The following is a 12,500-nucleotide window of genomic DNA, read 5'->3' on the forward strand; positions in this document are numbered from 1 at the left end:
TAAGCACCACGGGACCCCTTTCGCCTGCAGGTCCCGAGCCGCCTTTATTTGCTGTTACGAGCATCGTGTGCCCCATACCTGCGTGACGAGCACCGCAGGGCGGCAGAGCCATCGCACTTGGCCGGGTGGCAGAGGAGGACCAGACTATTCACAGATAGCGGCCCAACGACTCCCAGAGCCGGTCGTGCGGCGCGCGAGGTCTGCTCTCATCACAAGAGGCTTTAGGGAGTGCTCAGGCAAGGGTCAGCCCGCAGCCTTCCTGGCAACACCCAGGGGAACCAGGCCACTCGCGTCTCTCGCCTTCATTTTCGACACGAGCGCCTGCGGAGGGCCACCACCCCCTCCGATTGTCAAGAGACCTCCGCACCGGCCTCTGACTTACTCTCAGAATGGACGGAAAGAGCCGGGTAAGCCTTTGAAAAGATTCGACCACGTGCCGAAAACTTTAGACTTCCGTGAGCTCTCCGGCTTGCACCGAGACCCGAAGTCGACGTGCTTAGCACCACGGGACCCCTTTCGCCTGCAGGTCCCGAGCCGCCTTTTATTTTTGTTACGAGTATCGTGTTCCCCAAACCTGGGTGACGAGCACCGCAGGGCGGCAGAGCCATCGCGCTTGTCCGGGTGGCAGAGGAGGACCAGACTATTCACAAATAGCGGCCCAACGACTCCCAGAGCCGGTCGTGCGGCAGGCGAGGTCTGCTCTCATCACAAGAGGCTTTAGGGAGTGCTCAGGCAACGGTCAGCCCGCAGCCTTCTTGGCAACACCCAAGGGAACCAGGCCACTCGCGTCTCTCGCCTTCATTTTGGACACGAGCGCCTGTGGAGGGACGGCCGGAGTCAACGTGGGGTTTGCCCGCCCTCCAATAGTGTCAAAAGACCGCCGCACAAGTCTCTGACTGACTCTTAGAACAGACAGAAAGAGTTTGTCAAATCTGTCAAAAAATTGACAAAGTGTCAAAAATTCGACTTCCAAGAGCTCTCCGGCATGCACTCATACCTGTCATTAAAGTGCTATGCCCGTGGAACCGTTTTTCGGATGCCTTTCAGAACGGTCCCGCGCCGCCATTTTGTTCTAAAAATCGTGTTCCCATATATCTCCGGGTACCCCGCCAACCTCACTGCGGAAAAACTACAAGTGGCACTGAATGGGTCTGAATTCCAAATTTGACTGCATCGGTCTGGAACTCGGTCCGGTCAAAACCGTTTGGATTTTTCTCGGTCCGGACTTCCGCGACAGACAAAGTTAAAGTTTTCGGGCTGCAGGCACAAAACGACAGCTGGCCATTTGCCGGGCTCAATTCACCCAATTCCTCCGGCACTTCGGAGCACATGTTCGGTGTAAGTTTGCGAATTCTTTCCCGATGCTGCAGCATTTTCCTCCGCTGACACTTAGAATATTTTTCACACTTTGCTGAAAATTTTTCTAAGTGTTTTTTTCCAAGTTTTCCTGGTTACTGATTTCTTCTTTTTAAACATTTTTCTAAGTTTTTCTGGTTACTGATTTCTTCTTTTTAAACATTTTTCGCAGTTTGTCTGGTTACTGATTTCTTCTTTTTAAACATTTTTCGCCGTTTTTCTGGTTACTGATTTCTTCTTTTTAAACATTTTTCGCCGTTTTTCTGGTTACTGATTTCTTCTTTTTAAACATTTTTCTAAGTTTTTCTGGTTACTCATTTCTTCTTTTTAAACATTTTTCTAAGTTTTTCTGGTTACTGATTTCTTCTTTTTAAACGTTTTTCTGGTTACTCATTTCTTCTTTTTAAACATTTTTCTAAGTTTTTCTGGTTACTCACTTCTTCTTTTTAAACATTTTTCGCCGTTTTTCTGGTTACTGATTTCTTCTTTTTAAACATTTTTCTAAGTTTTTCTGGTTACTCATTTCTTCTTTTTAAACATTTTTCTAAGTTTTTCTGGTTACTCATTTCTTCTTTTTAAACATTTTTCTAAGTTTTTCTGGTTACTGATTTCTTCTTTTTAAACATTTTTCTAAGTTTTTCTGGTTACTGATTTCTTCTTTTTAAACATTTTTCTAAGTTTTCCTGGTTACTCATTTCTTCTTTTTAAACATTTTTCTAAGTTTTCCTGGTTACTCATTTCTTCTTTTTAAACATTTTTCTAAGTTTTCCTGGTTACTGATTTCTTCTTTTTAAACATTTTTCGCAGTTTTTCTGGTTACTGATTTCTTCTTTTTAAACATTTTTTCGCAGTTTGTCTGGTTACTGATTTCTTCTTTTTAAACATTTTTCGCCGTTTTTCTGGTTACTGATTTCTTCTTTTTAAACATTTTTCGCCGTTTTTCTGGTTACTGATTTCTTCTTTTTAAGCATTTTTCTAAGTTTTTCTGGTTACTCATTTCTTCTTTTTAAACATTTTTCTAAGTTTTTCTGGTTACTGATTTCTTCTTTTTAAACATTTTTCTAAGTTTTTCTGGTTACTCATTTCTTCTTTTTAAACATTTTTCTAAGTTTTTCTGGTTACTCACTTCTTCTTTTTAAACATTTTTCTAAGTTTTTCTGGTTACTGATTTCTTCTTTTTAAACATTTTTCGCCGTTTTTCTGGTTACTGATTTCTTCTTTTTAAACATTTTTCTAAGTTTTTCTGGTTACTCATTTCTTCTTTTTAAACATTTTTCTAAGTTTTTCTGGTTACTGATTTCTTCTTTTTAAACATTTTTCTAAGTTTTCCTGGTTACTGATTTCTTCTTTTTAAACATTTTTCGCAGTTTTTCTGGTTACTGATTTCTTCTTTTTAAACATTTTTCTAAGTTTTCCTGGTTACTGATTTCTTCTTTTTAAACATTTTTCGCAGTTTTTCTGGTTACTGATTTCTTCTTTTTAAACATTTTTCTAAGTTTTTCTGGTTACTGATTTCTTCTTTTTAAACATTTTTCTAAGTTTTTCTGGTTACTCACTTCTTCTTTTTAAACATTTTTCTAAGTTTTCCTGGTTACTGATTTCTTCTTTTTAAACATTTTTCGCAGTTTGTCTGGTTACTGATTTCTTCTTTTTAAACATTTTTCGCAGTTTTTCTGGTTACTGATTTCTTCTTTTTAAACATTTTTCTAAGTTTTTCTGGTTACTCACTTCTTCTTTTATAACATTTTTCTAAGTTTTCCTGGTTACTGATTTCTTCTTTTTAAACATTTTTCTAAGTTTTCCTGGTTACTGATTTCTTCTTTTTAAACATTTTTCTAAGTTTTCCTGGTTACTGATTTCTTCTTTTTAAACATTTTTCTAAGTTTTTCTGGTTACTCATTTCTTCTTTTTAAACATTTTTCGCAGTTTTTCTGGTTACTGATTTCTTCTTTTTAAACATTTTCCTAAGTTTTCCTGGTTACTGATTTCTTCTTTTTAAACATTTTTCTAAGTTTTCCTGGTTACTCATTTCTTCTTTTTGATCATTTTTCTAAGTTTTCCTGGTTACTGATTTCTTCGTTTTGAACATTTTTCTAAGTTTTCCTGGTTACTCACTTCTTCTTTTCAAACATTTTTCTTCGTTTTTCTGTTTACTCATTTAGCACTTTCAGGCACTTTCCCATCATTTCCTCGTTCCCGATTTCACCCTTTAAAACGCTTTCGGGCATTTCCCTAAGTTTTGCGGTTCACTCGTTTGGGACTCACTGACACCTTCTCTAGCTTCCCTGCTCACTTTTTTCGTACTGTTGAGAAAATTCGAACCCTTTCCTTAACTATGCCGGTTACTGACTTCACCGCTTCAGACCCTTGTCCCCGTAATGAAAGATACCATTTCCCACCGTGGGAAATGCACGAAAATCGGACTGAACACGGGGGAGGCTCCCCCCTCGAAGGCGAGACCGTCGGCAGAACCGCCGGGTCAAACCCGGCCGAGCTACCCGGCTTACAAGTCTCAAAGTCGGTATGAGCAGTCACGTCCACCCCCATTCCCTTTTGGACCACTTCCCACGGTTCCAAATGCATGAAAATCGGCCTGTACACGGGGGAGGCACCCGCCTCGAAGACGAGACCGTCGGCAGAACCGCCGGGTCAAACCCGGCTGAGCTACCCGGCTCGGAAGCGCCAAAGTCGGGTTGAGCAGTCACATTCACTCCCATCGACGTTTGGACCACTTCCCACGGTTCGAAATGCACGGAAATCGGCCTGTACACGGGGGAGGCACCCGCCTCGAAGAGGAGACTGTCGGCAGAACCGCCGGGTCAAACCCGGCTGTGCTAACCGGCTCGGAAGCGCCAAAGTCGGGTTGAGCAGTCACATTCACTCCCATCCCCTTTTGGGCAACTTCCCACGGTTGGAAATGCATGGAAATCGGACTGAACACGGGGGAGGCTCCCCCCTCGAAGGCGAGACCGTCGGCAGAACCGCAGGATCAAACCCGGCTGAGCTACCCGGCTTACAAGTCTCAAAGTCGGTATGAGCAGACACGTCCACCCCCATTCCCTTTTGGACCACTTCCCACGGTTCGAAATGCATGAAAATCGGCCTGTATACGGGGGAGGCACCCGCCTCGAAGACGAGACCGTCGGCAGACCCGCCGGGTCAAACCCGGCTGAGCTACCCGGCTCGGAAGCGCCAAAGTCGGGTTGAGCAGTCACATTCACTCCCATCCCCTTTTGGACCACTTCCCACGGTTCGAAATGCACGAAAATCGGCCTGTACACGGGGGAGGCACCCGCCTCGAAGACGAGACCGTCGGCAGAACCGCCGGAACAAACCCGGCTGAGCTACCCGGCTTACAAGTCTCAAAGTCGGTATGAGCAGACACGTCCACCCCCATTCCCTTTTGGACCACTTCCCACGGTTCGAAATGCATGAAAATCGGCCTGTATACGGGGGAGGCACCCGCCTCGAAGACGAGACCGTCGGCAGACCCGCCGGGTCAAACCCGGCTGAGCTACCCGGCTCGGAAGCGCCAAAGTCGGGTTGAGCAGTCACATTCACTCCCATCCCCTTTTGAACCTCTTCCCACCGTTGGAAATGCACGAAAATCGGCCTGTACACGGGGGAGGCTCCCCCCTCGAAGGCGAGACCGTCGGCAGAACCGCCGGGTCAAACCCGGCTGAGCTACCCGGCTTACAAGTCTCGAAGTCGGGTTGAGCAGTCACATTCACTCCCATCGACTTTTGGGCAACTTCCCACCGTTGCAAATGCATGAAAATCGGCCTGTACACGGGGGAGGCACCCGCCTCGAAGTCGAGACCGTCGGCAGAACCGCCGGGTCCAACCCGGCTGAGCTACCCGGCTTACAAGTCTCAAAGCCGGGTTGGGCAGTCACGTTCACCCCCATTCCCTTTTGGATCACTTCCCACGGTTCGAAATGCACGAAAACCGGCCTGTACACGGGGGAGGGTCCGCCCTCGAAGGCGAGACCGTCGGCAGAACCGCCGGGTCAAACCTGGCTGAGCTACCCGGCTTACAAGTCTCAAAGTCGGGTTGAGCAGTCACGTTCACTCCCATCGACTTTTAGACCACTTCCCACGGTTCGAAATGCACGAAAATCGGCCTGTACACGGGGGAGGCACCCGCCTCGAAGACGAGACCGTCGGCAGAACCGCCGGGTCAAACCCGGCCGAGCTACCCGGGTTAGAAGCCTCAGAGTCGGGTTGAGCAGTCACGTTCACTCCCATCGACTTTTAGACCACTTCCCACGGTTGGAAATGCACGAAAATCGGCCTGTACACGGGGGTGGCATCCGCCTCGAAGACGAGACCGTCGGCAGAACCGCCGGGTCAAACCCGGCTGAGCTACCCGGCTTACAAGTCTCAAAGTCGGGTTGAGCAGTCACATTCACTCCCATCGACTTTTGGGCAACTTCCCACGGTTCGAAATGCACAAGATTCGGCCTGAACACGGGGGACGCTCCCCCCTCGAAGGCGAGACCGTCGGCAGACCCGCCGGGTCAAACCCGGCTGAGCTACCCGGCTCGGAAGCGCCAAAGTCGGTATGAGCAGTCACGTTCACTCCCATCCCCTTTTGGACCGCTTCCCACGGTACGAAATGCATGAAAATCGGCCTGTACACGGGGGAGGCACCCGCCTCGAAGACGAGACCGTCGGCAGAACCGCCGGGTCAAACCCGGCTGAGCTACCCGGCTTACAAGTCTCAAAGTCGGGTTGAGCAGTCACATTCACTCCCATCGACTTTTGGGCAACTTCCCACGGTTCGAAATGCACAAAATTCGGCCTGAACACGGGGGACGCTCCCCCCTCGAAGGCGAGACCGTCGGCAGAACCGCCGGGTCAAACCCGGCTGAGCTACCCGGCTTAAAAGTCTCAAAGTCGGTATGAGCAGTCACATTCACCCCCATTCCCTTTTGGACCACTTCCCACGGTTGGAAATGCATGAAAATCGGCCTGGACACGGGGGAGGCTCCCCCCTCGATGACGAGACCGTCGGCAGAACCGCCGGAACAAACCCGGCTGAGCTACCCGGCTTACAAGTCTCAAAGTCGGTATGAGCAGACACGTCCACCCCCATTCCCTTTTGGACCACTTCCCACCGTTGGAAATGCACGAAAATCGGCCTGTACACGGGGGAGGCACCGGCCTCGAAGACGAGACCGTCGGCAGAACCGCCGGATCAAACCCGGCCGAGCTACCCGGGTTAGAAGCCTCAGAGTCGGGTTGAGCAGTCACATTCACTCCCATCCCCTTTTGAACCTCTTCCCACCGTTGGAAATGCACGAAAATCGGCCTGTACACGGGGGAGGCTCCCCCCTCGAAGGCGAGACCGTCGGCAGAACCGCCGGGTCAAACCCGGCTGAGCTACCCGGCTTAAAAGTCTCAAAGTCGGGTTGAGCAGTCACATTCACTCCCATCGACTTTTGGGCAACTTCCCACCGTTGCAAATGCATGAAAATCGGCCTGTACACGGGGGAGGCTCCGCCCTCGAAGGCGAGACCGACGGCAGAACCGCCGGGTCAAACCCGGCCGGGCTACCCGGGTTAGAAGCCTCAGAGTCGGGTTGAGCAGTCGCATTCACCCCCATCCCCTTTTGAACCTCTTCCCACCGTTGGAAATGCACGAAAATCGGCCTGTACACGGGGGAGGCACCGGCCTCGAAGACGAGACCGTCGGCAGAACCGCCGGATCAAACCCGGCCGAGCTACCCGGGTTAGAAGCCTCAGAGTCGGGTTGAGCAGTCACATTCACTCCCATCCCCTTTTGAACCTCTTCCCACCGTTGGAAATGCACGGAAATCGGCCTGTACACGGGGGAGGCTCCCCCCTCGAAGGCGAGACCGTCGGCAGAACCGCCGGGTCAAACCCGGCTGAGCTACCCGGCTTACAAGTCTCAAAGTCGGTATGAGCAGACACGTCCACCCCCATTCCCTTTTGGACCACTTCCCACCGTTGGAAATGCACGAAAATCGGCCTGTACACGGGGGAGGCACCGGCCTCGAAGACGAGACCGTCGGCAGAACCGCCGGATCAAACCCGGCCGAGCTACCCGGGTTAGAAGCCTCAGAGTCGGGTTGAGCAGTCACATTCACTCCCATCCCCTTTTGAACCTCTTCCCACCGTTGGAAATGCACGAAAATCGGCCTGTACACGGGGGAGGCTCCCCCCTCGAAGGCGAGACCGTCGGCAGAACCGCCGGGTCAAACCCGGCTGAGCTACCCGGCTTAAAAGTCTCAAAGTCGGGTTGAGCAGTCACATTCACTCCCATCGACTTTTGGGCAACTTCCCACCGTTGCAAATGCATGAAAATCGGCCTGTACACGGGGGAGGCTCCGCCCTCGAAGGCGAGACCGACGGCAGAACCGCCGGGTCAAACCCGGCCGGGCTACCCGGCTCGGAAGCGCCAAAGTCGGGTTGAGCAGTCACATTCACCCCCATCCCCTTTTGGGCCACTTCCCACGGTTCGAAATGCATGAAAATCGGCCTGTACACGGGGGACGCTCCCCCCTCGAAGGCGAGGCAGTCGGCAGAACCGCCGGGTCAAACCCGGCTGAGCTACCCGGGTTAGATGCCTCAAAGTCGGGTTGAGCAGTCACATTCACCCCCATCCCCTTTCGGCCCCCTTCCCACGGTTGGAAATGCATGAAAATCGGCCTGTACACGGTGGGCGCTCCCCCCTCGAAGGTGAGACCTTCGGCAGAACCGCCGGGTCAAATCCTGCCGAGCTACCCGCGTTAGAGGTCTCAATGTCGGCTTCAGCAGTCACATTCAATCCCATTCCCGTTTGGACCTCTTCCCGCCGATGGAAATGCACAAAATTCGGCCTGAACACGCGGGGCGCTCCCCCCTCGAAGGCGAGACCGTCGCCAGAACCGCCGGGTCAAATCCGGCTGAGCTACCCGCGTTACAGGTCTCAAAGTCGGGTTGAGCAGTCACGTTCACCCCCATCCCCTTTCGGACCCCTTCCCACGGTTGGAAATGCATGAAAATCGGCCTGTACACGGTGGGCGCTCCCCCCTCGAAGGTGAGACCTTCGGCAGAACCGCCGGGTCAAATCCGGCCGAGCTACCCGCGTTAGAGGTCTCAATGTCGGCTTCAGCAGTCACATTCAATCCCATTCCCGTTTGGACCTCTTCCCGCCGATGGAAATGCACAAAATTCGGCCTGAACACGCGGGACGCTCCCCCCTCGAAGGTGAGACCTTCGGCAGAACCGCCGGGTCAAATCCGGCCGAGCTACCCGCGTTAGAGGTCTCAATGTCGGCTTCAGCAGTCACATTCAATCCCATTCCCGTTTGGACCTCTTCCCGCCGATGGAAATGCACAAAATTCGGCCTGAACACGCGGGACGCTCCCCCCTCGAAGGCGAGACCGTCGCCAGAACCGCCGGGTCAAATCCGGCTGAGCTACCCGCGTTACAGGTCTCAAAGTCGGGTTGAGCAGTCACGTTCACCCCCATCCCCTTTCGGACCCCTTCCCACGGTTGGAAATGCATGAAAATCGGCCTGTACACGGTGGGCGCTCCCCCCTCGAAGGTGAGACCTTCGGCAGAACCGCCGGGTCAAATCCGGCCGAGCTACCCGCGTTAGAGGTCTCAATGTCGGCTTCAGCAGTCACATTCAATCCCATTCCCGTTTGGACCTCTTCCCGCCGATGGAAATGCACAAAATTCGGCCTGAACACGCGGGACGCTCCCCCCTCGAAGGTGAGACCTTCGGCAGAACCGCCGGGTCAAATCCGGCCGAGCTACCCGCGTTAGAGGTCTCAATGTCGGCTTCAGCAGTCACATTCAATCCCATTCCCGTTTGGACCTCTTCCCGCCGATGGAAATGCACAAAATTCGGCCTGAACACGCGGGACGCTCCCCCCTCGAAGGCGAGACCGTCGCCAGAACCGCCGGGTCAAATCCGGCTGAGCTACCCGCGTTAGAGGTCTCAAAGTCGGGTTGAGCAGTCACGTTCACCCCCATCCCCTTTCGGACCCCTTCCCACGGTTGGAAATGCATGAAAATCGGCCTGTACACGGTGGGCGCTCCCCCCTCGAAGCTGAGACCTTCGGCAGAACCGCCGGGTCAAATCCGGCCGAGCTACCCGCGTTAGAGGTCTCAATGTCGGCTTCAGCAGTCACATTCAATCCCATTCCCGTTTGGACCTCTTCCCGCCGATGGAAATGCACAAAACTCGGCCTGAACACGCGGGACGCTCCCCCCTCGAAGGTGAGACCTTCGGCAGAACCGCCGGGTCAAATCCGGCCGAGCTACCCGCGTTAGAGGTCTCAATGTCGGCTTCAGCAGTCACATTCAATCCCATTCCCGTTTGGACCTCTTCCCGCCGATGGAAATGCACAAAATTCGGCCTGAACACGCGGGACGCTCCCCCCTCGAAGGCGAGACCGTCGCCAGAACCGCCGGGTCAAATCCGGCCGAGCTACCCGCGTTAGAGGTCTCAATGTCGGCTTCAGCAGTCACATTCAATCCCATTCCCTTTTGGAACACTTCCCGCCGTTAACAATGCACGATATTCGGCCTGAACACGCGGGACGCTCCCCCCTCGAAGGTGAGACCTTCGGCAGAACCGCCGGGTCAAATCCTGCCGAGCTACCCGCGTTAGAGGTCTCAATGTCGGCTTCAGCAGTCACATTCAATCCCATTCCCGTTTGGACCTCTTCCCGCCGATGGAAATGCACAAAATTCGGCCTGAACACGCGGGACGCTCCCCCCTCGAAGGCGAGACCGTCGCCAGAACCGCCGGGTCAAATCCGGCCGAGCTACCCGCGTTAGAGGTCTCAATGTCGGCTTCAGCAGTCACATTCAATCCCATTCACGTTTGGAACACTTCCCGCCGTTAACAATGCACGATATTCGGCCTGAACACGCGGGACGCTCCCCCCTCGAAGGTGAGACCTTCGGCAGAACCGCCGGGTCAAATCCTGCCGAGCTACCCGCGTTAGAGGTCTCAATGTCGGCTTCAGCAGTCACATTCAATCCCATTCCCGTTTGGACCTCTTCCCGCCGATGGAAATGCACAAAATTCGGCCTGAACACGCGGGGCGCTCCCCCCTCGAAGGCGAGACCGTCGCCAGAACCGCCGGGTCAAATCCGGCTGAGCTACCCGCGTTACAGGTCTCAAAGTCGGCTTCAGCAGTCACATTCAATCCCATTCCCTTTTGGAACACTTCCCGCCGTTAACAATGCACGATATTCGGACTGAACACGGGGGCCGGTCCGCCCTCGAAGTCAACACCGTCCGCAGAACCGCCGGGGCAAATCCGGCTGAGCTACCCCGCCCCCGAACACTCAAAGTCCCTCTGAAGCCTTGCATTCGCCTCCTTGGAAAATTGACGTCAAACATTACCAAAATCGGGGGCACGAGCACTAAAGCTAAGTCTCACCCTTTCCCTATCCCTAACCAGGAACCGAACGCCCACCCTCAGCCTCACACCAACGCCGGTGCCACTCCAGACAGACACACCCTTCAAAACCACACCCATCCGGCCATGCAACTCAAAAAGGGTCCAAATTCAGAAACACCCCCTTCAAAAGGCACTCCATCCTCGGCCACACCACCGGGACATGCTCCCCTCGGCGATAATTAAGCCCCCACCACTATTTGAAGCCAACCGCAGCCGCAACTCGAACGGAGAAATCAGTAACCAATTCAAAAATGCGCTTGGTTACTGATTTCTACTGAGCCGAAAAAATTCTAAGTGTCGGTGGTTACTGATTTATACCAACCCGAAAAAATTCTAAGTGTCAGTGGTTACTGATTTATACCAACCCGAAAATATTCTAAGTGTCAGTGGTTACTGATTTATACCAACCCGAAAAAATTCTAAGTGTCAGTGGTTACTGATTTATACCAAGTCGAAAAAATTCTAAGTGTCAGTGGTTACTGATTTATATACCAACCCGAAAATATTCTAAGTGTCAGTGGTTACTGATTTATACCAACTCGAAAAAATTCTAAGTGTCAGTGGTTACTGATTTATACCGACCCGAAAAAATTCTAAGTGTCAGTGGTTACTGATTTATACCAACTCGAAAATATTCTAAGTGTCGGTGGTTACTGATTTATACCAACCCGAAAAAATTCTAAGTGTCAGTGGTTACTGATTTATACCAACTCGAAAAAATTCTAAGTGTCGGTGGTTACTGATTTATACCAACTCGAAAATATTCTAAGTGTCGGTGGTTACTGATTTATACCTACCCGAAAATATTCTAAGTGTCAGTGGTTACTGATTTATACCAAGTCGAAAATATTCTAAGTGTCAGTGGTTACTGATTTATACCAACTCGAAAAAATTCTAAGTGTCAGTGGTTACTGATTTATACCAACTCGAAAATATTCTAAGTGTCGGTGGTTACTGATTTATACCAACCCGAAAATATTCTAAGTGTCAGTGGTTACTGATTTATACCAACTCGAAAAAATTCTAAGTGTCGGTGGTTACTGATTTATACCAACTCGAAAATATTCTAAGTGTCGGTGGTTACTGATTTATACCAACCCGAAAATATTCTAAGTGTCAGTGGTTACTGATTTATACCAAGTCGAAAATATTCTAAGTGTCAGTGGTTACTGATTTATACCAACTCGAAAATATTCTAAGTGTCGGTGGTTACTGATTTATACCAACCCGAAAATATTCTAAGTGTCAGTGGTTACTGATTTATACCAACTCGAAAAAATTCTAAGTGTCAGTGGTTACTGATTTATACCAACTCGAAAATATTCTAAGTGTCGGTGGTTACTGATTTATACCAACCCGAAAATATTCTAAGTGTCAGTGGTTACTGATTTGTACCGACCCGAAAAAATTCTAAGTGTCAGTGGTTACTGATTTATACCAACCCGAAAATATTCTAAGTGTCGGTGGTTACTGATTTATACCAACCCGAAAATATTCTAAGTGTCAGTGGTTACTGATTTATACCAACTCGAAAAAATTCTAAGTGTCAGTGGTTACTGATTTATACCAACTCGAAAATATTCTAAGTGTCGGTGGTTACTGATTTATACCAACCCGAAAATATTCTAAGTGTCAGTGGTTACTGATTTGTACCGACCCGAAAAAATTCTAAGTGTCAGTGGTTACTGATTTATACCAACCCGAAAATATTCTAA

This window comes from Chiloscyllium punctatum, unplaced genomic scaffold, assembly GCF_047496795.1.
Source record: "Chiloscyllium punctatum isolate Juve2018m unplaced genomic scaffold, sChiPun1.3 scaffold_742, whole genome shotgun sequence".
In the NCBI taxonomy this organism is placed as follows: Eukaryota; Metazoa; Chordata; class Chondrichthyes; order Orectolobiformes; family Hemiscylliidae; genus Chiloscyllium; species Chiloscyllium punctatum.